Raw genomic sequence first — 23,778 nt, forward strand, 5'->3', positions numbered from 1 at the left:
GAAACTGGCACTATATGGCAGTAGCAAGAAATGAGGGTATTTGTATTCCCAATATACTCTTTGAATTCCCAGTCAGACAATGGCACTGTATACCAGTAGTAAAAATTGTGGGTGCACGTAACCCCAATATATTCTTTGAATTCCCAGTCAGACACTGGCACTATATGGCAGTAGCAAGAAATGAGGGTATTTGTATTCCCAATATATTCTTTGAATTCCCAGTCAGACAATGGCACTGTATACCAGTAGTAAAAATTGTGGGTGCACGTAACCCCAATATATTCTTTGAATTCCCAGTCAGAAACTGGCACTATATGGCAGTAGCAAGAAATGAGGGTATTTGTATTCCCAATATACTCTTTGAATTCCCAGTCAGACAATGGCACTGTATACCAGTAGTAAAAATTGTGGGTGCACGTAACCCCAATATATTCTTTGAATTACCAGTCAGAAACTGGCACTATATGGCAGTAGCAAGAAATGAGGGTATTTATAACCCCAATATATTCTTTGAATTCCCAGTCAGACAATGGCACTGTATACCAGTAGTAAAAATTGTGGGTGCACGTAACCCCAATATATTCTTTGAATTCCCAGTCAGAAACTGGCACTATATGGCAGTAGCAAGAAATGAGGGTATTTGTATTCCCAATATACTCTTTGAATTCCCAGTCAGACAATGGCACTGTATACCAGTAGTAAAAATTGTGGGTGCACGTAACCCCAATATATTCTTTGAATTACCAGTCAGAAACTGGCACTATATGGCAGTAGCAAGAAATGAGGGTATTTATAACCCCAATATATTCTTTGAATTCCCAGTCAGACAATGGCACTGTATACCAGTAGTAAAAATTGTGGGTGCACGTAACCCCAATATATTCTTTGAATTACCAGTCAGAAACTGGCACTATATGGCAGTAGCAAGAAATGAGGGTATTTGTATTCCCAATATACTCTTTGAATTCCCAGTCAGACAATGGCACTGTATACCAGTAGTAAAAATTGTGGGTGCACGTAACCCCAATATATTCTTTGAATTCCCAGTCAGAAACTGGCACTATATGGCAGTAGCAAGAAATGAGGGTATTTGTATTCCCAATATACTCTTTGAATTCCCAGTCAGACAATGGCACTGTATACCAGTAGTAAAAATTGTGGGTGCACGTAACCCCAATATATTCTTTGAATTCCCAGTCAGAAACTGGCACTATATGGCAGTAGCAAGAAATGAGGGTATTTGTATTCCCAATATACTCTTTGAATTCCCAGTCAGACAATGGCACTGTATACCAGTAGTAAAAATTGTGGGTGCACGTAACCCCAATATATTCTTTGAATTCCCAGTCAGACACTGGCACTATATGGCAGTAGCAAGAAATGAGGGTATTTGTATTCCCAATATATTCTTTGAATTCCCAGTCAGACAATGGCACTGTATACCAGTAGTAAAAATTGTGGGTGCACGTAACCCCAATATATTCTTTGAATTCCCAGTCAGAAACTGGCACTATATGGCAGTAGCAAGAAATTAGGGTATTTGTATTCCCAATATACTCTTTGAATTCCCAGTCAGACAATGGCACTGTATACCAGTAGTAAAAATTGTGGGTGCACGTAACCCCAATATATTCTTTGAATTCCCAGTCAGAAACTGGCACTATATGGCAGTAGCAAGAAATGAGGGTATTTGTATTCCCAATATACTCTTTGAATTCCCAGTCAGACAATGGCACTGTATACCAGTAGTAAAAATTGTGGGTGCACGTAACCCCAATATATTCTTTGAATTACCAGTCAGAAACTGGCACTATATGGCAGTAGCAAGAAATGAGGGTATTTATAACCCCAATATATTCTTTGAATTCCCAGTCAGACAATGGCACTGTATACCAGTAGTAAAAATTGTGGGTGCACGTAACCCCAATATATTCTTTGAATTCCCAGTCAGAAACTGGCACTATATGGCAGTAGCAAGAAATGAGGGTATTTGTATTCCCAATATACTCTTTGAATTCCCAGTCAGACAATGGCACTGTATACCAGTAGTAAAAATTGTGGGTGCACGTAACCCCAATATATTCTTTGAATTCCCAGTCAGAAACTGGCACTATATGGCAGTAGCAAGAAATGAGGGTATTTATAACCCCAATATATTCTTTGAATTCCCAGTCAGACAATGGCACTGTATACCAGTAGTAAAAATAGTGGGTGTATATAGCCCCAATTCTATTGCTAGGGGACTTGCAGGGTATTTCTGGGGTGAAGGTGGGGGGGCACACCGTTGGAACGGGTATCGGGGTATATATCGGGTATACGGGAATACACTGACAGTGTATTCCATTCAGGATCCTGGGAAAGCTGGGTTGCGGCGATTGAGCCCGTCAGTGCCACGTTACACTGACAAGCTTCTCCCTGGAATTTAGCTCTTACAAGAGCTGTTGGTTGTCTTCTCCTTCCTATCCTAGCCTGTCCCTGCCTACCCAGAATCTAAGCCCTAGCTAGCTGGACGGAAACCTCCGTCCTCGGTGAATTGCAAGCTCAGAATGACGCGAACCTGGGCGGCGCTGTTCTTTTAAATTAGAGGTCACATGTTTTCGGCAGCCAATGGGTTTTGCCTACTTTTTTCAACGTCACCGGTGTCGTAGTTCCTGTCCCACCTACCCTGCGCTGTTATTGGAGCAAAAAAGGCGCCAGGGAAGGTGGGAGGGGAATCGAGTAATGGCGCACTTTACCACGCGGTGTTCGATTCGATTCGAACATGCCGAACAGCCTAATATCCGATCGAACATGAGTTCGATAGAACACTGTTCGCTCATCTCTAATAAGTAGTAGAATAGAAAAAAAATGAAAAAATATAAAAATAAGATATAGGTTATAGTTCACACATAAACATGCACACATACATATAGAATATATGTACATATATATACACGCTAGCTTAGTATAGAAAAAATAGGAAAATACGTAGGTTTAACACAGTATTATAGTATGAAAAAAAAGAAAAAAAAAGATATAGGTTATAGCTCACACATACACACAAATATAGAATATATATATACATATATATGTTAGCTTCGTATAGAAAAAATAGGATAACATGTGTTTAATATTATAGTATAAAAGAAAAAAAAATAAGACATAGGTTGTAGTTCACACATACACACACTTATAGAAATATATATACATATGTATGTTAGCTTTGTATAGAAAAAATAGGATAATATGTGTTTTTAATATTATAGTATAAAAGAAAAAAAATAAGACATAGGTTATAGTTCACAGATACACACACTTATAGAAATATATATATACACGCTAGCTTAGTACAGAAAAAATAGGATAATACAGTTTTAATATTATAGTATAAAAGAAAAAAGAGAATAAAATATAACTTATAGATCTCACACATATACACTAGGTCAGTAGACGTATAAAAAAAACTTAATACATAGTTTTAAGATTATAGACTGAAATAAAAACATAAAAAATTTAAACAAAATATTAGACAGAACACACACACATATATATATATATATATATACATACATACAGTAGTTTAGTAAGTATAAAAATAGCATAATATATTGTTTTAATGCATAATATTAAATAGTACAATATAAAACAAAAAAAAAATCTCAAAATGTAATTCTACTTAGCCATGTTAATATATAGCAGTGTAACACATAGGAAAAAAATTGTATAGTATATTTATATACACATAGTTATACAGTAGTGACATATAACATTAATATAGTAATAAAATATACCCCCCATCTATAAATAAGATTATTATAGATATAGACATAGCATAATATAATAGGAATATATTAATATAATATAACCCCGCCCCCCTCTATAAATAAGATAAGTATCGTACACATACATATACAGTAGACATAGTATATATAATAGGACTATAGTAATATAATATGACCCTGCCCCATCTATAAATAAATTTCCCTTTTACCTCTTACATCTTTGTCCCTGTCTTTATTCTCATTGGATGTCTGTGTAGTAAATGTTGTGCAGGCCTCATTGCCTTTTCCCCAGCACTCGGGATCTTCAGGGGTTTCCAATCTCACTTAAATCATTTTACCTATAGATGTCTATAGGTGGTGTGAACAGAGCCCTAAAAGGGTTGTCAGCTCTTTACCATCCTTTCCTGTAACCTGTGGTCGGACCTGACTGCAGGCGTTCACTTTCCCTACAGCGCCTCTAGAGGTAATAAAGTATAACACACTTCTCACTAACATCACTGGGTTCTCCATGGACCCATTGGGTCTTCTTTTAATCCCTTTCCATTCTGGCTAATAGTTGGTGGTCCTGACTGGAGGACCCCACCTCTATTACCTCAGAATTCCCTGGGGCAGTATGAAAATGGGTTTTCTAAGGCCTGGTTCACATCTGTGTTCGGTATTCCGTTTGGGAAGTCTGCTTGGGTACCCCTCAAACGGAATACTGAACGCTGCCTAAAACAGGCAGCAATTTTATTGGTCATATCATAAACGGTGAGGGTTTGTTACACTGTGTCAGTGCAGGACTACAGACTAGACTTAGTGGGATACACTGGATGGTGGGCGCTCTAATGCTGCCCCCTGTAGTCAGCGCCCTCGCCTCACTCTTGTGTTTCATACCCTTCCCCAGAGGGTAACATTTATAAAGAAGGAAAAGACATTAAAACCAAGAAATCCAACAGGAACCGCGTATTCCATCATTTTCTAATGTATCTGAATCTGAGAAAGCAGGATGACAACCAATATGGCCGCCACATTGACTGCCACAGGGGTTGTCACCCAAATTCTACACACAGTGGATGAAGGAAAAATGGAGAATTAAGATGACAGCTATCTAATGTGTATGGCCACCTTAGGTTATGTTCATACACAGAAATTTGGTGCTGATTTTGAGGCCAAGTCACCCTGTGTGAACATGCCCTTAGGGTTCAGCTCCAAACATATGCCCTTCAAACCCCCCATGCAAAGTAAGCGGATATCTTATAAGAGCTTTTATTTACATTTTTACAAAAACCAAGTAATAAGATGTCCCCTATGTACGCACCCTGGGCATCGGTGTTGTGATGATTGGGATGTCCCCACTTTCCAGGTTCTCTGTAACAATTCAGAGCATCTTATTACGGGGCATGGATCCACACTTCAGCTGGGCAGAGCTTTCTGTAGACGTATAATGGACTCCTCGGGTCCTAGTGACAGCATCATCTCAGCCATACTGGGTCCAGTCTAGAGAGGAAGAAGGAAGCTTCTATTATTTATCATAACGGGAGTCATATTGGATTTTCGGGCTAAAATATTGATGACTTATCCTGAGAATAGGTCATCAATATCACATCAGTTGGGGTCTGCAACCCCCACAACTGTTCTCAGCAGCTGATAAACAGAGAATGGATCAGGAAGCAGACAGCTCCGTTCTCCGTCTAGTGGCCAGACCAGGTACTACAGATCTGGTCTCATTCACTTTAATAGAAGCTAAGCTGCAGTGACTCAATTCAGCCACTATACAGAGAACAACGCTGTCTGCTTCCTGTTCAATTCTCTGTAGATCAGGTGCTGAGAACAGTGGGGGTGTCGGACTACCACTGATCCAATACAGATGATCTATCCCTAGGAGAGTAAAAATCAGTCATCTATGGGCACTTGCTATGGCCCATACAGTAGCGACTACCTTGTATTGTAATGAGTTTTACTGTACCTCGAGTCCACTGAGCAGCAGACGGAGAAGTTTCATGGATGTGCTGTATTTGGTGGCTTTCAGCTGCTGCAGGTGTTTCTTCAGTTCCATACTTAACACTTCCAGGCCGGTGACATTGTGGCTGTTCTGCAGAATCCTGAAAAAAATAAGTTCCAATTTCCTCATCAATGACGTGAAGATGACCTGTACTCTAATAATTCAGGCCTAGTCACAGTATAGGCCGCAATTATACAGCATCCATGCAGCAGTATCACTGGTTGGTATGGGTGATATCATACATTATACGTAATTTATTAGGATTACAAATGCAGTCCACAACATAGGGTTGACATCTGCAGTGTCATATTATATGGCCAACTGAATGAACCCTGAAAATTACAAGATAGGGTATAAGTGTCCGATTGCTACAGTGCCAAACATTGATATCCCCAGTGATCAGGAGAACAGGGAGCAAAAATTATCCTGCATACTCTCTGTGAATGAAGCGCAAATGCACTTACATGCAGTGGCGTAACTAGGAATGGCGGGGCCCTGTGACAAACTTTTGACATGCCCCCCCCACCCCCACCCAACCGACACCAACGCCGAAGACCTCGACTGACCCCCTCCTCTGCACTCTATTATGTCCCTTAGTAAGCCCTGCACACGGTATTATGTCCATTAGTGGCCCCTGCACACAGTATTATGTCCATTCGTGGCCCCTGCACACAGTATTATCCCCCATAGTGGCCCCTGTATACAGTATTATCCTCCATAGTGGCCCCTGCACACAGTATTATGCCCCATAGTGGCCCCTGCACACAGTATTATCCCCCATAGTGTCACCTGCACACAGTATTATCCCCCATAGTGTCCCCTGCACACAGTATTATAGACCATAGTGGCCCCTGCACACAGTATTATCCCCCATAGTGGCCCCTGCACACAGTATTATCCCCCATAGTGTCACCTGCACACAGTATTATCCCCCATAGTGTCCCCTGCACACAGTATTATAGACCATAGTGGCCCCTGCACACAGTATTATCCCCAATAGTGTCCCCTGCACACAGTATTATAGCCCATAGTGGACACCCATAAACAATTATTATACTCTGGGGTCTTTTCAGACCCCAGAGTATAATAATCGGAGACCCGGGGGAATAAAAACATAAAAAATTACTGTTTCTTACCTGTCCCCCGGCTCCTACGCTGTCTTCTCCACTGCCGTCCTTGTTCTATGACGTCGGATGTCACATGACCCGGGAAGCAGGCCGGGTTCATGTGACGTCAGACAAGAAGGAAGGAGGCCTGGCAGGATTGTGGAGAGGTAAGTAACACTGTTTGTTACGTTCCCTTATCTCTCCCGGTCCGCCGATCATTATACTCGGGGGTCTGCAAAGACCCCGAGTATAATGATAGCAGCGGTAGCGGCTGTCACCAGGCCCTTATTGTCCCGGGCCCTGTGGCAGCTGCCTCCACTGCTATGGCGGTAGTTACGCCCCTGCTTACATGAAAAGCACTCCATTCATTTCATTTCCGGGACTGCAAACTCAGCGGTCCCATAGAACGAAATAGAATGGTCAACAAGCAAGAGCGCTGGCGCCTCATTGACAAGGTTTCTGTTCCCCATTCTCCTGATCACTGGGTGCACTCTTCATGAAGTTGACACAGTCCCTTTAAGGACACTTAGAGAATAATACTCACCGCACAACAAGGCTTCCAATCTAAGTGGCTTCACTTGACAGGCAATGAAGATCTTCCTGCTGCACAGAAACAGGATCGGCAAGTGAATAGGGCCCGTAACGGACTATTTAAAAAAAAAACAAAAAAAACCCACAGCGGTAGCGGCTGTCACCGAGCCCCCTAATAGCCCGGGCCCTGTGGCAGCCGCCTCCGCTGCCTCTATGGTAGTTACGCCCCTGCTCTCAATGTACTCTTTATCAAATGACAGATCCTTGTACTTTTCCTGCAGCAGTGTCTGTAACTCTGCCACCAACTGTGTGCGGGTGTCAGCGCCCTCAATCCATGGGGTGAGGTGAACCCTGCAAGGAAATGGAGGGGTTACGTAGTGTAGGGATACCATATAGATCATGGGGTAGGCAAACTTCAGCACTACAGCTGTTGTGCAACTAAAATTCCCAGCTAAAATTCTCAGCTCTGCTCTTATTAGAGCTTACACACAAGTGACTGGGGCATGCTGGGAGTTGCAGTTTTACAGTAGATAAAGTGCTGACGTTTGATGATCCATGAACAGTGAACATTCGGGGCACATGGCAAAAACTTTACCTGCTGAATTCTGGGCACCTATTCATATCCAGGAGAGCGGAATGGGTGCTGGTGCTCTGCAGGTTGTACTGCTGTATTAGTTCAGGGATCGTGCGGCCAATCTGGTTTCCTATATAAGAATATTAAAGGGGTTGTCCCATCACAAGGATCCTATCTATACTGTTTGTTAATGTAATGTAAGACTTTTCCTAAATACACTGCTTCAGCAAAACCGCTTTGTTTGTCCACTATATTACTTTATTCATTTTTTTGGGACACATCCCTTGACTTATCTGCTCATAAGTGAAGTGATGTATCTGCTGCTCTGAGGGGGGAGGGAGGAGGGGCTAAGTGCACGGGAGCGAGCCTGGAGGGGAGAGGAGGTAGTTTACCCTTTGGGGGGAAGGGGCCGCCAATACAAACCCGGCGTCCGCTGTAATAGAGAGGCGGATGTCGAGGAGGGTTAGACGCCGGCACAGGTGCCTGCAACATCGCTATGCTTCTGCCCTGCATGAAGCCAGCAGCGGCAGAACTGCGCGGGATGGCGGGACAGGGGTATGGAAGTGGGACTGTCCCGCCAAATGCGGGACACTTGGGAGGTATGCAGATGTGATAGCCTATCCATTAAGATATATAATATATGTGACTCCTACCTTCTGCAGAAGCAACAACTCTCCAGACTAAGTGTAGGTTAAATGGTAGATGGTCACAACTTTATTTCTTTATGTACTTTGGGGGTCAAAATAGGGGTCATATATTGTTGGGGGGGTTCAGGGGGGCAAAAAAAAACCCACCATGCACTCTGTATGAAGACTTAGGCTTCATGCACACGACTGTGCGCAGTCTCTGGGTCAGTGAAAATGGCATGGATGACATACTGTATGGATTGGTTTAGTTGATCCATACATTGAATTGACAGAGCCGCTTTTACATACAGTAAGTATGTGCTGGTATTTAGCCGTGTTCCATACTGGATGCCAGGGAGATGTCACATTTATTTCCTACATGTGTGAGGACGGCTATACAACTGAGCCACTAAACCCCCAGTCACAGAGTTGTAGTGATCCATCTGTGTAATGAATCCAAGTCTGACTGTGTGTGGTTCAGTGTCCCAAATTGACCTGACAGGGTCCCTTTATCTGGTGACAAGGACTGACAGTGCTTTATAAAGCAGAGTCCTCCATGACTCCAGTGCTGCAGACCGTTGCACTCTCCCCGTTAGCGCCAGCTCTACACCCGCACTTTCCCTACTAACTAGCCGTAGGATTCCCCCCACACACTTCTACTCGCACACAGCCAGAGCCAGCACTAGTTTACTTCCGGTTTCACCACACCAGCGCGCATGCGGGAATTAGTGGCCCTAAGCCCCGCCTCTCCCCGCTGATTGGCTGTCGGGGCCGCCGTGGATGGTCGGCGTCCTGTCAGAGCAGAGCCCGCCGCACAATGCCGCGCCCGACATAGACTGAGAGGGAAAAAAAAAAAAAAGACAGAAAAAAAAAAAAAAGAAACCGCCCAACAGCAGAGGAAGGAGAGAGAGGAGCGAGCAGCACAGTGACGCGGCGGAGGTGTAGTTTGACGCGGTGTGTTACGTGGTGGGGAAGAGAATAAAAAAAGCCCAGCGAGATCCCAGCCGCGAACGAAAGCAGTGACGGAGGAGAGGCAGTGTAACCCGGTAAGAGGAAGGAGGAGGAGAGGGAGAGGCTGGAGGAGAGACGTGGAGCAGGCCGCAGCACCGGGCTCTCCTCTCACACATAAGGGCGCACTCACACTGGGCTCGGGGATGTTAGCAGGAGATTTTTCCCGACATTTGTTATTTTCATTTTTTTCTTTCCCCCGATGGTTTCCGTGTAAATGGCTGTGCGTGCAAATCACAAACATGGAGCCCCGGCCTGAGGAGGAAGGCTGGGGAGGGAAAGCCGCGAAACAAAGGATAATGGCGGCCGGCGCTAGCGGCCTGAACCGGGGGAGTACGAGGCAGACATGGGGGTCACTTGGAAGCGGGGAAAGGGTCGCATGGGCCGGATCGTGCACAAAGCTGCCGCTTCTCAGGGAAAGCGCCTGAAACTGGCCTATCCGCCCCTGCAGGGTTAAGGCTCTTTTTTTAATTTTTTTTTTTTTTGTTGTTGCATTTCTCCATTTTCGGTTTGTTACATAAGCTGTGTCGTGCAGCCGGCCTGTGCCCATGTCTGCCCCGCTCTCCCGCCTGATGTGTATGGCAGTGCCAGGGTACATGTAGCTGAGGGTCAGCTCTTGGGCGCACATTGCCAGGGCAAGGTTTGGTCATTTCTGGTTTTGCATTTTTCTTCTTTCCTTGGGATCAAGATGGAAAATCAGAATTGGCTTCAATCTGGTCCTGGTAATCTGCAATTCTCCATATTTCACTGAGGTTTCCTTGCAATCTTGTGTATTTTCTCATCTATAACACCTCTGCCTGTATATATATGTCTGTAGTGTCTCTTCCATATCCGCTCCATCACTTCAGGGATTGCTTGACTGTCTTTAGTGAGCCTTCCCCACTTTTCCAATAGACATCAATAAATGTGTTGCACTGCAGTGTCTGTTTCTGTTGTTAAGTGCGATTTCTTGTGCGACAGTGTAAGATCAGTTTGGACTAATACACTAACAGATAAGTAGAGACTCTGCAATGATATTCCCAGCTGGTCAATTCTTCAGCAAATTTTTGTGGATTTTGCTCATTGCCATGCGTAGATTGAAGATTTGCATCAGGTCCACGTGTGGATTTTACCCTAGGGTGCCAGAAAAATCTGCATTCCACTCTTGTGTGCGAGTAGCCTAAGGCCACACTTCAGATTTTCATCTGGAAAATCCACAGAGTAATACATTAATGATTTGTTTATGTATGCAATGCGTGGTTTTGGATTTTTTTTTTTTTCTTTCCATGCGGATTTTAACAGTGACAGCATATTATGTCACCTATATTAGTAACACTTGCACTGCATCTGTTTTGGGTCTGTCAGGGGACCAGAACTAGAGATGAGCGAACACTGTTTGGATCAGCCGATCCGAACAGCACGCTCCCATAGAAATGAATGGAAGCACCTGTGACGCCGGCCGGCAAAGTCATCGTCACAGGTGCTTCCATTCATTTCTATGGGAGCGTGCTGTTCGGATCGGCTGATCCAAACAGTGTTCGCTCATCTCTAACCAAAACAATGGACAAGCAGACCGCTTAAATAGCAGTTACACACATAACCCAGGGGACCCCACTGACCATATTGGGGGCTGTCAGGTGTCCTTTGGTTTTAAGTTAAACTGGTGGAGGAAAAAGTCCACTGCGCGGATGTGAGTGTAGCCTGAGAAGGTAAAATCCACATTTAACTCTTTTATGCTGGAGACACACATTAGGGGGACTTATTAATCTGGTATAAAAGTGGCACCAAAAATTGATCTGCTCACTAAACAGATGGTGGTACAGGGTGTGGATCTAGGCAGGCCATGGTGGGCAAATCTTAGTCTATAAGACTAAAACTACACCATAAATGCGGCTGCAACGCTCATCATAAAACCAGAATCGCCTTGCAATTCCCCTCACTAATATTAGTGCGTTCCATTATGACAATGTATTGAACATTACTTTCTATTTTTGCAACTAGAAGTCATGGCACACGAGTGGTCACAATTTGACTCCACTTACGAACATTAGTGAAAGAATCGCAGTGCAATATATCAGTCTTTGGTTTCTCCACAGGAATCGCAGCCAAAGTCGCTGTATAGACCAAGGCTAAATCGTGAGGCGCACCAGAATTTTTAAGGAACTGGAGTCTTTTTCTAATTCTGGCCCATTATCTTCAGGTGTATGATCTGCTGCTCTTCATAACATCCCCCTGTTGTGTTTTAGATGCGTGTTTTGGTTTTATTTTTGTCCCCCCGCGCCCCACTAAAGCTCAAGATTTACAGATTTTTGTACCATTCTTGCCACCTTTCCAAGGAAGAATGTGCATTGGCCCAGCAGATTTCTCATTTATGCTGTAAGAGTATGGAGAGACTTCCCTGCAGACGTAAGGCCTTGTCATTGGGGCTCATCCTCCACAGGTGACCGGGTTATGAATTCTAATGTTAATGATGCCAGTCTAATAAAATCTCCCCTGTTGTGTCTCCAGCCTTACACTTCCATGTAGTTTATTGGTTGCTGTCAGCTGCAGAATGTCTGCACCGAATCAGAGATGAACCCTATCATGTGACATCATATAGGAAGGGTGTATAGAATATAGATCATAGACTGATAAATCAGTACAGAGCACAGAATCACAGTCATACATGATAGTGTCGTTTCAACCATGGCAGGACAGAGCTGAGAAGAAAAGGTGCCGAAGAGCCCACAAAGTTTTATATTTGTACATTTGTTGCTTTCTATAGATGTCTGTAGAGATTCTTGTTGCCATGTTACTAATAAAATAAAACTACTAAATGATATTGCTCACTTTTAATAATGTTCTGTCACAATATATAGTTGGATTAAGGTAATTCAGATCTACCAAAATCACAGAACTTGCATGTTTTGTGTTTCTGCAGTGCCATAGTCAGTAAGGACTTGTAGTGAGTCCTCTTAGGGCTCGGGGACAGAGGAGGTGGAATTTGGCGCGGACTTCATGTCATAATCCGCCCCCCTCACAATGGTGGTCTATGGAGACTGCTAGTGATCTTTTTTCCATGAGCGGCATGTTGCTGCTCATGGGGGAAAAAAAGAAGCAGGCTGCCCTTTCATCAGGCGGATTCCACAGCTCATTGAGCCGCGACGTCTGCCTCACAGCAGCACCCTCCGGACTAGGCCCATTCATTTTGAGACTATTCGGGAGAGGGAAGCCGTGACTGACCATGTCAAAATCAGGAACAAAATACGCTATTCCTTGCCCATGTGAACTAGGCCTTAGCAGTCCTAAGGGGGGGGGGGTGTCTTTTCTCTGAGATCAAAATGATCAGTCGTGTTGAAATCCAATTGGACGATACTTCCCTGATATCTGCTGTTAGAGAAGAGTTGGTGGTGCCCGTACCCTATTAGATGTTCAACTGATTCCGCTGAAATTGGCAGGCTCGGCCAGGTTATCCTAATATGCAAACACAGGGTTGGCTTAAAGGGGTTTTTTGGGCAAAAAAATTATATATATTTTTTTAAAAATGATTTGTTAGTGCTATCAGTGGGTTAATAAGTGCACCCAAATACCTTTAGCAGTGTGTTGAGTGATTTCTGGCTTTCTCAGGGAGCTCCTGGTATCGCTTCCTGCTGTCTTAGTCTACAACTACCACGATGCATTGCAGCTCACTCAAATCCTCCGTCTCACTTCCGCCCTTACAACCCCCCCACCTCGCCCTACCTAGCTAACTAACTCAGTCCCCCAACCCCCTCCCCATCATACTTACCTGTCTTCTCGTCCTGGAGATGACTTTCATGCCACTGACCCCTCTTCTGCCTGCACCGAGGAGCCAGAGCTGGCACCTACACATTAGAAGGCCTGCAAAAGCCTCGCATGTGCAATAGAACGCTGCTTCTCTTCGTTTCTACCGGCGTTCTATTGCGCTGGCTGCAGCTGCAATGTGAAGGCAGCACCGCCCAGTAGCAGAGGAAGTGAGTATGAGGTGGGGGGTGTATTGGTGACACCCCCCCCCCCCCCCCCCCGTTTCTGGAAACGCTGAAACAGAACCACCAGGAAATCAGAAAATGTGCCATCCCAGGCATATGGGTAAATATAATTTTTTTTTATTTTTTTTTTCATTTATTTACTTTTTAAAGGAAGTAAATTAGAAGTTCGGTGTGTGTGTGGGGGGGTTAGCTTAGTGTTAAATGGGTTGTCCGGCATAAATTAAAACTTTAATTCGAGGAGACACAGACTTTTTCATGGATCAGGCGAATACTGTGCCTGGCCACACACCTATACTGAGAGCGCTCATATCTGTGGCATAGATTTCAGACTTTAGAAAACTTGTGCAATTAAAGACTGTCCTGTCTACAACATACTCTAACCATGCGCTCTTTTTAGGTGACTGAGACCTATAACGGGCACTATTTTTGTTGCAAGGTCAGTTTAAAAAGTCAGAAGGTGTGCAGCCCCACACTCATTAGCCCCATTCAGTGACTGGCAACCATGGCAGAAATGGAAGAAAAAGCTGTGAATGCAGCTTAACATGGAAGACTAGAGATGAGCGAGATCGAATACCTCCCCTGCATAGATATTGGTGTAAAAAAAAAAAAAAAAAAAAACACTAGGGAAAGTGGGAGGGGAATCGGATTTTTACAGCGTTTACCACATGGTATTCGACTGAGTACACCAATATCTATGCAGGGGAGGTATTCGATGGAATACTACTCGCTCATCTCTCTGGAAGGGCTTCATATATACGCATATTTCCTATTCCTGTTGTAGCCACTTTGGTTCAAAAAAAAAAAAAAAAAAAAAACAGTTTCTACAACTTGAGGCCTCACCATAAAAGAAAAACTATCCTTGCTATCCTATAGCAACTAATCCGATCTAAGCAAAAAAAAAAAAAATTCATATATATATATATATATATATACTGCTGTAGTAAAATAAAAGCCAAAGTTTGATTCACACTAGTGTTGGCTGTATTGTTCTAACTCGATGGAGGACCAGAACAAAGGACAGGCGGACTGCTATAATAGCCATTGCATACAAAGCCTAACGGTCCCCATTGATTATTATGGGGTCTGTTATTTTTAAACAAAAAGTGGTAGACAGAGACACTGACGCAAATGTGAACAGAGCCTGAGCTGTGATTGGTTACTGTGGGCAACAATCTGGATTGTTGTAGGACGGATTTCCATTTAGGCCAAGACCCCACATTGCGGAAACGCAGCTCTTTTTGTTGCAGATTTTACTGCGTTTTTTTCAGCCAAAGCCAAGAATGGCTACAAAAGAAATGGGGGAATATATAGAAAGCTCTTATGTCTGCCTTCTGCTCAATCCACTCCTGGCTTTGGCTCAAAAAACTGCAGTAAAATCTGCAACAAAAAAAAAGCTGCGTTTCCGCAGTGTGGGGCTTTGGCCTTAGTCAGCTTTGGTGATGGAGTCCTTTGTAGTTTATTAAAAGCACTTACGTCATTTCATTCCTTTACTCCCTCTTGATGCCTGGTGTTTTCTCAAATATATTTTTACTTAATTTACAATAAAGTTCAAAGCAACAATGTTTTGGTTTTATTTTTGTATCTGTGTGTTACTTCCTTTAATGTGGAAGAAGTATTTTGTAGGTTTAGGCTATGACGCTCCCTAAGTTAGGGGGCGTTCACACTACCATCGGTGTCTGACATGTAGTGTCCGCTCCTAGTGTCCGCTCAAAATCTGGCATAGACACTAGGAACGGACACTAGCTGTGTCCGTGACACCTGTCATTTATTTCAATGGGCATCGGGTGCGTTCTTTTGCACTCCGTGCCCGTCCTTTCCTGTCCGCAAGTGAAGATGTCCGACTTCTCAAGCGGACAGAGGAACCCTGTATGTAGGGTTTTTCTGTCCGCTTGAGAAGTCGGACATCTTCACTTGCGGACAGGAAAGGACGGGCACGGAGTGCAAAAGAACGCACCCGATGCCCATTGAAATAAATGACAGGTGTCACGGACACAGCTAGTGTCCGTGCCAGATTTTGAGCGGACACTACATGTCGGACACCGACGGTAGTGTGAATGCCCCCTTACACAGATGAAGGGTGTTAAAGAAATTCCACAAGTGTAACACTTCCTTCCCCTCATCTAGGGCTATAGGTTACTGTCCACTGCTGTTCTGAGGATATATTCTGTCAGAGAACCTGATGTCTCAAGACGTGCTTTATAGATTGTAAACCTTCTTCAATGAATTAAACACAAAAGATATGTTTACACTCGGAACTTGTATATGTACAAGCACAAACAGAAGTTTATAATTTATAACTAATCACATCCTTACATAGCCTTTAGAAAGGCTACTCCACACCTACCTTTAGTATGTAAATTGCCTCAGTGGTTTTTTAATAAGTCCGTTTTTAGTCATATGCTAATTATTATAATTATTATTGTTTATTTATATTGCACCATTAATTCCATGGTGCTTTACATTTGGGGGTTTACATACAGTACACAGAATATACAGGTAGATATACTACTAACAATGACCAACTGGCACGGTGGGGTAGAGGGCCCTGTCCGCAAGGGCTCAAAATCTATGGGGGAAGGGGGTAGAGACAGAAGGAGAGGGGGGAGACAGTTCAGATAGCGGTGCGGTGATAGTGTTATTGGAGGTTGTAACCCTTCCTGAATAGGTGAGTCTTCAGCGCCTTCTTGAAGCCTGTGATTGTGGGGCTCAGTCTTATGTGTCTTGGTAAGGAGTTCCAGAGTATGGGGGATGCACGGGAGAAATCTTGGAGGCGGTTGTGTGAGGAGCGGATCAGAGCGGAGTAGGAGGTCTTTGGAGGATCTGAGGTTACGTGTGGGCAGGTAGCGGGAAATTAGGTTGGAGATATATGGAGGGTCCAGGTTGTGGATCACTTTGAATGTTAATGTTAATAGCTTGAACTCAATTCGCTGGGCTATAGGTAGCCAGTGAAGGGACTGGCAGAGGGGAGCAGCCGATGAAGATCGGGGGGTGAGGTGGATTAAGCGAGCAGTGCAGTTTAAGGTGGACTGGAGGGGGGCGAGGGTGTTTGTTGGGAGTCCATGGAGAAGGGTGTTGCAGTAATGTAAGCGGGAGATTATGAGGGCGTGGAAGAGCATCTTGGTGCACGAAGCATAGTGTATCCTCTTTGCTATTTTTTCCTATGTATGTGTACAGCACAGGCTTCTGCTGATGACTCAGCTTCCTGCTTGCACCCACAAGCAGGGACGAGTGCTGCTGGGAACTTCCTGTGCTGGCTGGAAGCTCATTAGCATATGAATATAAATGGATTTATTCAGAAACCACTGAGGCAATTTACATACTAGAGGTAGGTGTGGAATAGCCTTTCTAATGGCTATGCAAGGATGTGATTAGTTAATAATGACTGTTCCCAATGATAAGGCCGCTTTAAAGGGAATTGGTCACTATTTTCTCTTCCACAAATGCTATAAAGGCTGGATAAGTGAAAAGATGCTGTTTCCGATATTAATATGTTTTTATCTCTGTAGTCTCTTGTATCCCCCACAGTTGCCCTACAAATGTTCCATGCTCTGTATGCCCATGTATACCTGGGACTCCTGCGCTCTGTGTTATCAGGTCTCCTTCTGATGGCTGTGACATGTCTGTAGTTTGTTGTTTGTTACATCCACCTATCCCTTCTCTATTTGACATGAAGTTGCAGCAGCGTAAATTCTCAATGGAGAAGATTCCTAACTGCTTCAGTGGATGGAGCGTTTGCAAGTGTGTACTTAGATAAAAATCAGAACCTGTCACAATACGCTTGGGATGTTAAACCAGTTTATGGTCTGAAAAGCCAGACCTTGCCACTGATATAAAGAAATATTATATTTTCCCTCCACCCACGACAGCACCATTCTTTATCAAGCAGGTCCTTAATGGTAGCCATATCTCTCTAAGGTGTTGTGGTGGGTTCTGGGAAATCAAATTACCGGTAAGTAATTTTAACTTTTTGTTTAACCCAAAATTAGAAAGGCTTTGGGTTGGGATGTTTGAGTCCCAACATACACCTGAATAGCACATTTGATGTCAGGTCAGGTGCTGAGTGGGCACCATAGCCACCAGGTCTTCTCTATTAATCATCATTGATCCATTGCAGTGCTCCCTGATCCCAGGCAGCTGTCTGGAGATGCCGATCTGTTTCCATGTCAGGAACCTATTGAAGGTTTCCAAGGCTGTCGTTACTACTACACTTCTACTACAGGCTGCCATTTTCAGCCTGTAGTAGAAGTGAATGGATTTCTTAGAGGACCTTTCATGGGTTTGGGCACAGGCAGTTCTATATACCGCTGGTCAGCTTTCACAATCTGTGCCCCGGGTGAAGCGCTGTCGGTACCGTAGCTCTTCACAGTCAGAAGGACATTCCTGACAGTCTGTCAGGAACGGCCTTCTCCACAGCAGCGCCTATAGTGCTGTACAGTGTGAGCGGGGAGGAACGCCCCCTTCCCTCCTGATAATACTCGTCTATGGACGAGCAGAGGGAAGGGGCGTTCCTCCCCGCTCACACTGCACAGCACTATAGGCGCTGCTGTGGAGAAGGATGTTCCTGACAGACTGTCAGGAATGTCCTTCTGACTGTGAAGAGCTACGGTACCGACAGAGCTTCACCCGGGGGAACAGATCAGGAAAGCCAACAGTGCGCTGAATTCAGTGATCAGCCACCTTAGGGTCTAAAAAAACCAGACATTCATTTTCACTAGATCAAAAATAAAGTCAAACAGTACATATCCTCACAACTGAAAAATTTAAGACACAAAATTATTTATCTCGTATGTTAAACGCCATAGACAGGGAAAAGACAGTTACTTTTTTATCATTTGGTCTCCCAAATTTTTTTTTATAAAAGGTGGGCAAAACATCAGACAATCCCCACATTGGTAAAAATAAAAAGTAAAAATCTAGGGTGTTAAGACGTGAACTATATAAATTTGGTGTCCTCATAATCGTACTGACCTGCTGAATGTAGGTAATGTTATTTTGGCTTCACAATGAACACTGTTAAAAGCAATAAGAAAGTGGACTTTGGATTTAAAAAATAAAAAAAAATGGTTTCCCCGCGTACAGGCAGAAGACGCACATGGATGGTCACTTTGAAAACCCATTCAAGTGAATGGGTTTGAAAACTGACCGCTGGGTTTCCGTCTCCTGTCCAGTTTCGCGGGTCAGAAGATGGAAACCGGCCATAGTGGCTAAACCGGATACCAGGCGCAGATGTGAACCCTCCCTAATTCGCAAAATTTGCTTAAGATTTATGAATGTAAATATGGTAAAAATTATGTAAATAAACAATAACAATAATTGTATAAAATAATGAATCATCTTATTTTGATGTTGGTATTTTTTTTCCTGACTCCACAACCCTGGAATCATTTCATCTGTATCTCAGTCAGTAAGTAAAATGGTCACTGAAATAGACAATGCGTTTGTGCTAGGGTGACCATTGTAAGTTGAGACCAGAACTGTGGAAAACTAGAATTGATAACTATCTAACACAGAAATAGCAAATCTTCCCCCCCCCCCCCCCCAAAAAAAAAACCTAACGTAAGCAGTTTTTGAGGGTCCTGGAAAATTGTATTTATTGCACACACAAAATAACATGGGGCCACTCAACCACAGCCAAACTCGGAGTAAAGGAAAGTACAGAACATATAGTATGTATAATGTAGAGAGGTGACCAGGCAGCCAGTCACTGCAGGCACTTCAGTAATAATTTTTTTTACCAGTGAAATGACCATGTGCCGATTTGTCAGAATTTCTGGCCATACATTGTATGTTAAGACGAGTTTCAAGTTACAGTGATCCAGATCATTGTATGTTGAAAATATCTATCCTGAGGCCATTATATCTAATATATGAAATTGGTGAGTCACTTACAGAGACAGCCCGGGATTGGATGTAGCCATATCATCTGACACTACCCTTAACAGGAGATCCATAGGTGATTATGGGGGCTGCCGACGTTTAAGTGGATCTATGCTAAATTCTGCCCTGGTTCTGCCTCCCTTCGTTTTCAGCCAGCTTATCAGAAAAATCATTCAACTTTTTGTTTTCTTGTTTTTTTGGTCACATTTTTGAAAACCAAGCTTTGTATACAACACTGCCCCCCCCCCAACAGTGTGGGTGAGAATAAAATCTTATTGGCTTTGCTTATACTTTAGAATACAGCGCTTTGTATTGTTTCCTGCAGTGTGGAGCCTTTTCACATTTGAAAGACAGAGAAATTCACTAATATGTTTATAAAAAAAAATAATTATTTTTTAGAAAAAAAAAAATCTGTGCTAAGGTCACAGAGGTCAGGCGTGGCAAACACAAATTGAAATCTTCTGGTTTATCCCAAATTTCCAGTTGGTTTTCAACTTTTTTACATTGTAGAGATTAAAAAAATGTACCCCAGTTTTCAACAAAACAACTATTAATTAAAGAGGATCCTTCATGATATAATATATACAGCTAGAAAGCTGACCGTGCGCTGAATATTATCAGCTTTGTCGATAAGCGCCCCGTTGCTAGAGATGTTAGTTACGTTACAGTCTCCACTGTCAGGTAGATTTTAAACCTCTGCATCACTGCTGAGCTGTAAGGAACGTCTCTCTCACAGCCCAGCATTCCTCATGGCCCAGCAATGGCGCTCGGCTTTAAAAGCAACCTTTCTGACAGTGGATATCTCTGGCAATAGGGCTGTTACCGGCACAGGACAGTGCGCTGAATTAAACCTTATAGCGGTATATAATGCTGCCCAAGTCAGAGGACTTGAAAGGACTCCTTAAGCCTAGATTGACACAAGCGGGCATGGGCATAATGGGCAACTTCCTTATGACATTAAGGAGTGAGGGGACTGATGGGGAGATGTAAGTCATGCCTAGGAGACAGTGTGAGTAGGCAAAGGGGCCCCCACCCAATGGGACTAGGTTAATGTACAGATGGCTTTAAATGCTTTCAACCTAATGGGGTTGTGGTGTGTTATGGTGAGGAAAAAAAAACTTGCAGGGCTAGGGCTCCGTAACCGCTTTCATCACAACTCTTGGGTCACGTGACCAGATATTGCCGTGTTACCTTTCAACTAATTCACTAATGTAACCCTTTGTGGACACCTGGTTTGTTGCGATACTGCCGTCTAGCACTGATTGGTCCTTTTGTGACTAGAAGTCACAATTGCAGCTCGGGGTCCCTGCGCAACTCTATTGACCTCTTAGTGCAGGTGGACATGGTGGTGAATGGTTGTGCAACAGGAGATGCAGCTAGAGTCGCTGTGTAGCCCTAACCTTAAGAATTTACCCACCCCTTCCCTCAAAAATTTCACTATTAACATATAATAAAATGTGAGGTGGACATATATGTGGCAAAATGATAAATCCGAAAATTAGGAACTACTGGCTGCAGCTGTGATTTCTCAATATTTATTATTTTTTTTTACATGAAGATTTGTTTCCTTGAACATACCCAAAGTAAATGGTAAAATCTACTTTTTTGAGGGGAGGGGGGTTACATGTGTTTGGATTGGGTTTTTTAAAATAATTTGATTTCCCTTATTGAAATGGCTATTGACTGACCAGATTAGGGTTGAGACTCCTAGTTTGATCATTGAGCTGACATTCCCTGTGATCTGTCGTGCTTGCTGATGTATTAATACTCTGTGCTTGACCTGAGATTGTACGCCTCCTCGGAATAGATCACAGCTTCAGATAATAACTACCTGCAGACTGTCAGTTATACAGTATCAGATGTCAGTATTCTACCTACTGGAAATACTTACCTGCTATTTCATTTGGTAATGGTCGACTGCCTTTTTAGCTCTCCTTCATTATGCCAAAGGTCTAATCAGTTTCTGAAGAGTTGAAATACATCTCTTTAGACCAGGGCCCCGCATGGCGTAAACGGCGCATCAAAAACCACAGCGTTTTACAGTCCCTGTAAAATGGATTCACTAGAACACATTGCAGAAAAATAGACACAACAGATACGCTGCGATTTCCAATTTCTGTTGCAGTTTTGTAAATTGCAGCATATCAGTTATACGTACAGAAACGCTAACACAGAGGAAACTTGCAGTGCTTTTTTTGCTGCTGCCTCTACGTGAGACCTTAGGCTAAGGCCGGTTGGCTGACCGTATGTTAAAGGAATGGATGACATGCCGATGTTTCCCGTGTCCTACTCGTGCATGGACGAGGCCGCTTTCATTAAATGAATAGGAGCTGCGGATGCGTGGGCCACAAAGTAGGACAGGAATAGGACTTGTCTTATATTTTGCGGCCCAGACTGTGTAATTCGTGGTCATGTGTACGGGCCCTTAATCACATACTAGGTCTGCAGCTTTAGCTATCCCCTATGCTAAGGGAGAGGTCCACGCACTTCCTTTTATATTTTCTGTTCCGTTTTGTGGACACTCCCTAGATTTAGCTTAAAAACAAAACCGAGCAAAATCTGCAACAGTCACTTTTCTGCAAAACACAGCTTATTTTCTTGGAAGATTTTATTGCTTTGTTTTGAGTCAAAGCCAGGAGTGGATTGAGCAGAAGGGAAAAGTATAATAGCTTCATGTATATTTCATATTCCTTTTGTAGCCAATGAAATGCAACAAAATCTGACGCAAAAAAAGCCGCGTTTCTGCAATGTTGGGCCTCGGCCTAATAGAGATTTCACTGACTGCTCTCATGTCACACCACTTTGTATGTAACATTGAGATTTTCATCCAAGCTCTTCTAAAATATTTGAAATGGATATGATCACTGATATCTGTTCTCATTTGGTGAATAAAGCCTGTATACAACTCTTTGTACTACTTAGACTATTGTCTTTATACTGTTATATGCTGAGGAGAGAATTTTCCTAATCTTTTTGAGAACTTAATCCTTTCTAGCACTTTTCCTGAACCTGATCAGGCGATTATCTTCTAATGTAATCTTGATGAATGGCAACTTATCAACAAAAGCATTTATACCATTTATACACTTGTATATTTGTATGTCTGGATGCAAAATAGTTAACAGGCGTAGATGTTAAAGGGATTCTACCATTAAAGCGACTTTTTTTTCTAATTACTATGTCGGAATAGCCTTAAGAAAAGCTATTCGTCTCTTACCTTTAGATGTGGTCTCCGTCACGCCGTTCCTTAGAAATACCGGTACTTACTGGTATGCTAATGAGGTCTCGGCAGCAATGGGGGCATCCTTCTTCTTCATCTGCTTCCTCCCCTTGTCTGTCGTTTGCTTTCTTCGTCATGTTTGACATCTGTGCAGTCGGCTCTGACAGCGAGACCCTGAGCCGACTGCGCATGGTCAGTAAGGTCCGTACAGCCCTCATCCAGGCGTCGGAGGGCTGTACGGACCTTACTGAGCATGCGCAGTTGGCTCTAACAGGGTCTCGCTGTCAGAGCCGACTGCGCAGGCATCAGACATGATGAAAAAAAGAAGACGACAGACAAGGGGAGGAGGCAGATGAAGAAGAAGGACGCCCCCATTGCTGCCGAGAGCTCATTAGCGTACCGGTATTTCTAAGGAACGGCACGACGGAGACCACATCTAAAGGTAGGAGACGAATAGCCTTTCTTAAGGCTATTCCGACATGGTAATTAGAAAAAAAGTTGCTTTAATGGTAGAATCCCTTTAAATAGCATAAGTTAGTGACAGTGATACAGAGTTATTTTGCCCTGTGTGTCAGTTCTCAGGCACATAAGGCATAAAAAGTTTGTGATTTGAGTCGCAAACTCAAAAACATCCAGGGTTGGTACAAAAGTAAACCACAAAAAAGTGCTCTTCTTTCCTCGGGGCTTCATTGTCCTATCCCAGATTTATGTACCCTAAATGTCACCAATAAAAAAATGTTGGGTCTTCCTGCAAAATCAGACTACGTTCACATCTGCGCTGGAGTCTCAGTCGGAGAATCTGCTAAAAATCGGCAGAGAAATAAGTCATGCCCAGAAAACCTCTAACAGTTTCAGTTAAAAAAAAAGAAACAAAAACAGACAACTGAAGGATCCCATTATAGTGAGTGCTGGCGTGAACCGGGTGTAAAAGGACTTAGACAAGAGGCAATGCAAATTATACGTAATCTAAAACAAGTGTAGCAAACGCGAACACTCATATCAGCTCCATCAATGGGATTCAATTACTCTTACTGTCTTCTGTGATCAGACGTCATGGTGCAGAAAGTAGAAGCCACACTCTGCTACATCTGCATAAAGATTGGGAAATTTATTGCACAAACTGGGG

At 43.3% G+C, this 23,778-nt stretch overlaps 1 protein-coding gene across 1 annotated transcript in view; it reads left to right on the forward strand.

The window, feature by feature from the left end:
• The first annotated feature begins 9,479 nt into the window (after positions 1-9,479).
• CREB1 (cAMP responsive element binding protein 1) overlaps positions 9,480-23,778 on the forward strand; it is a 37,414-nt gene continuing 23,115 nt past the window's right edge. The window contains exon 1 of the mRNA XM_075284352.1: positions 9,480-9,628. The gene's annotated coding sequence lies outside the window, so the exon portion shown is untranslated. The remainder of the gene's footprint in view (positions 9,629-23,778) is intronic.

Source organism: Leptodactylus fuscus, chromosome 8, assembly GCF_031893055.1.
Source record: "Leptodactylus fuscus isolate aLepFus1 chromosome 8, aLepFus1.hap2, whole genome shotgun sequence".
Lineage (NCBI taxonomy): Eukaryota > Metazoa > Chordata > Amphibia > Anura > Leptodactylidae > Leptodactylus > Leptodactylus fuscus.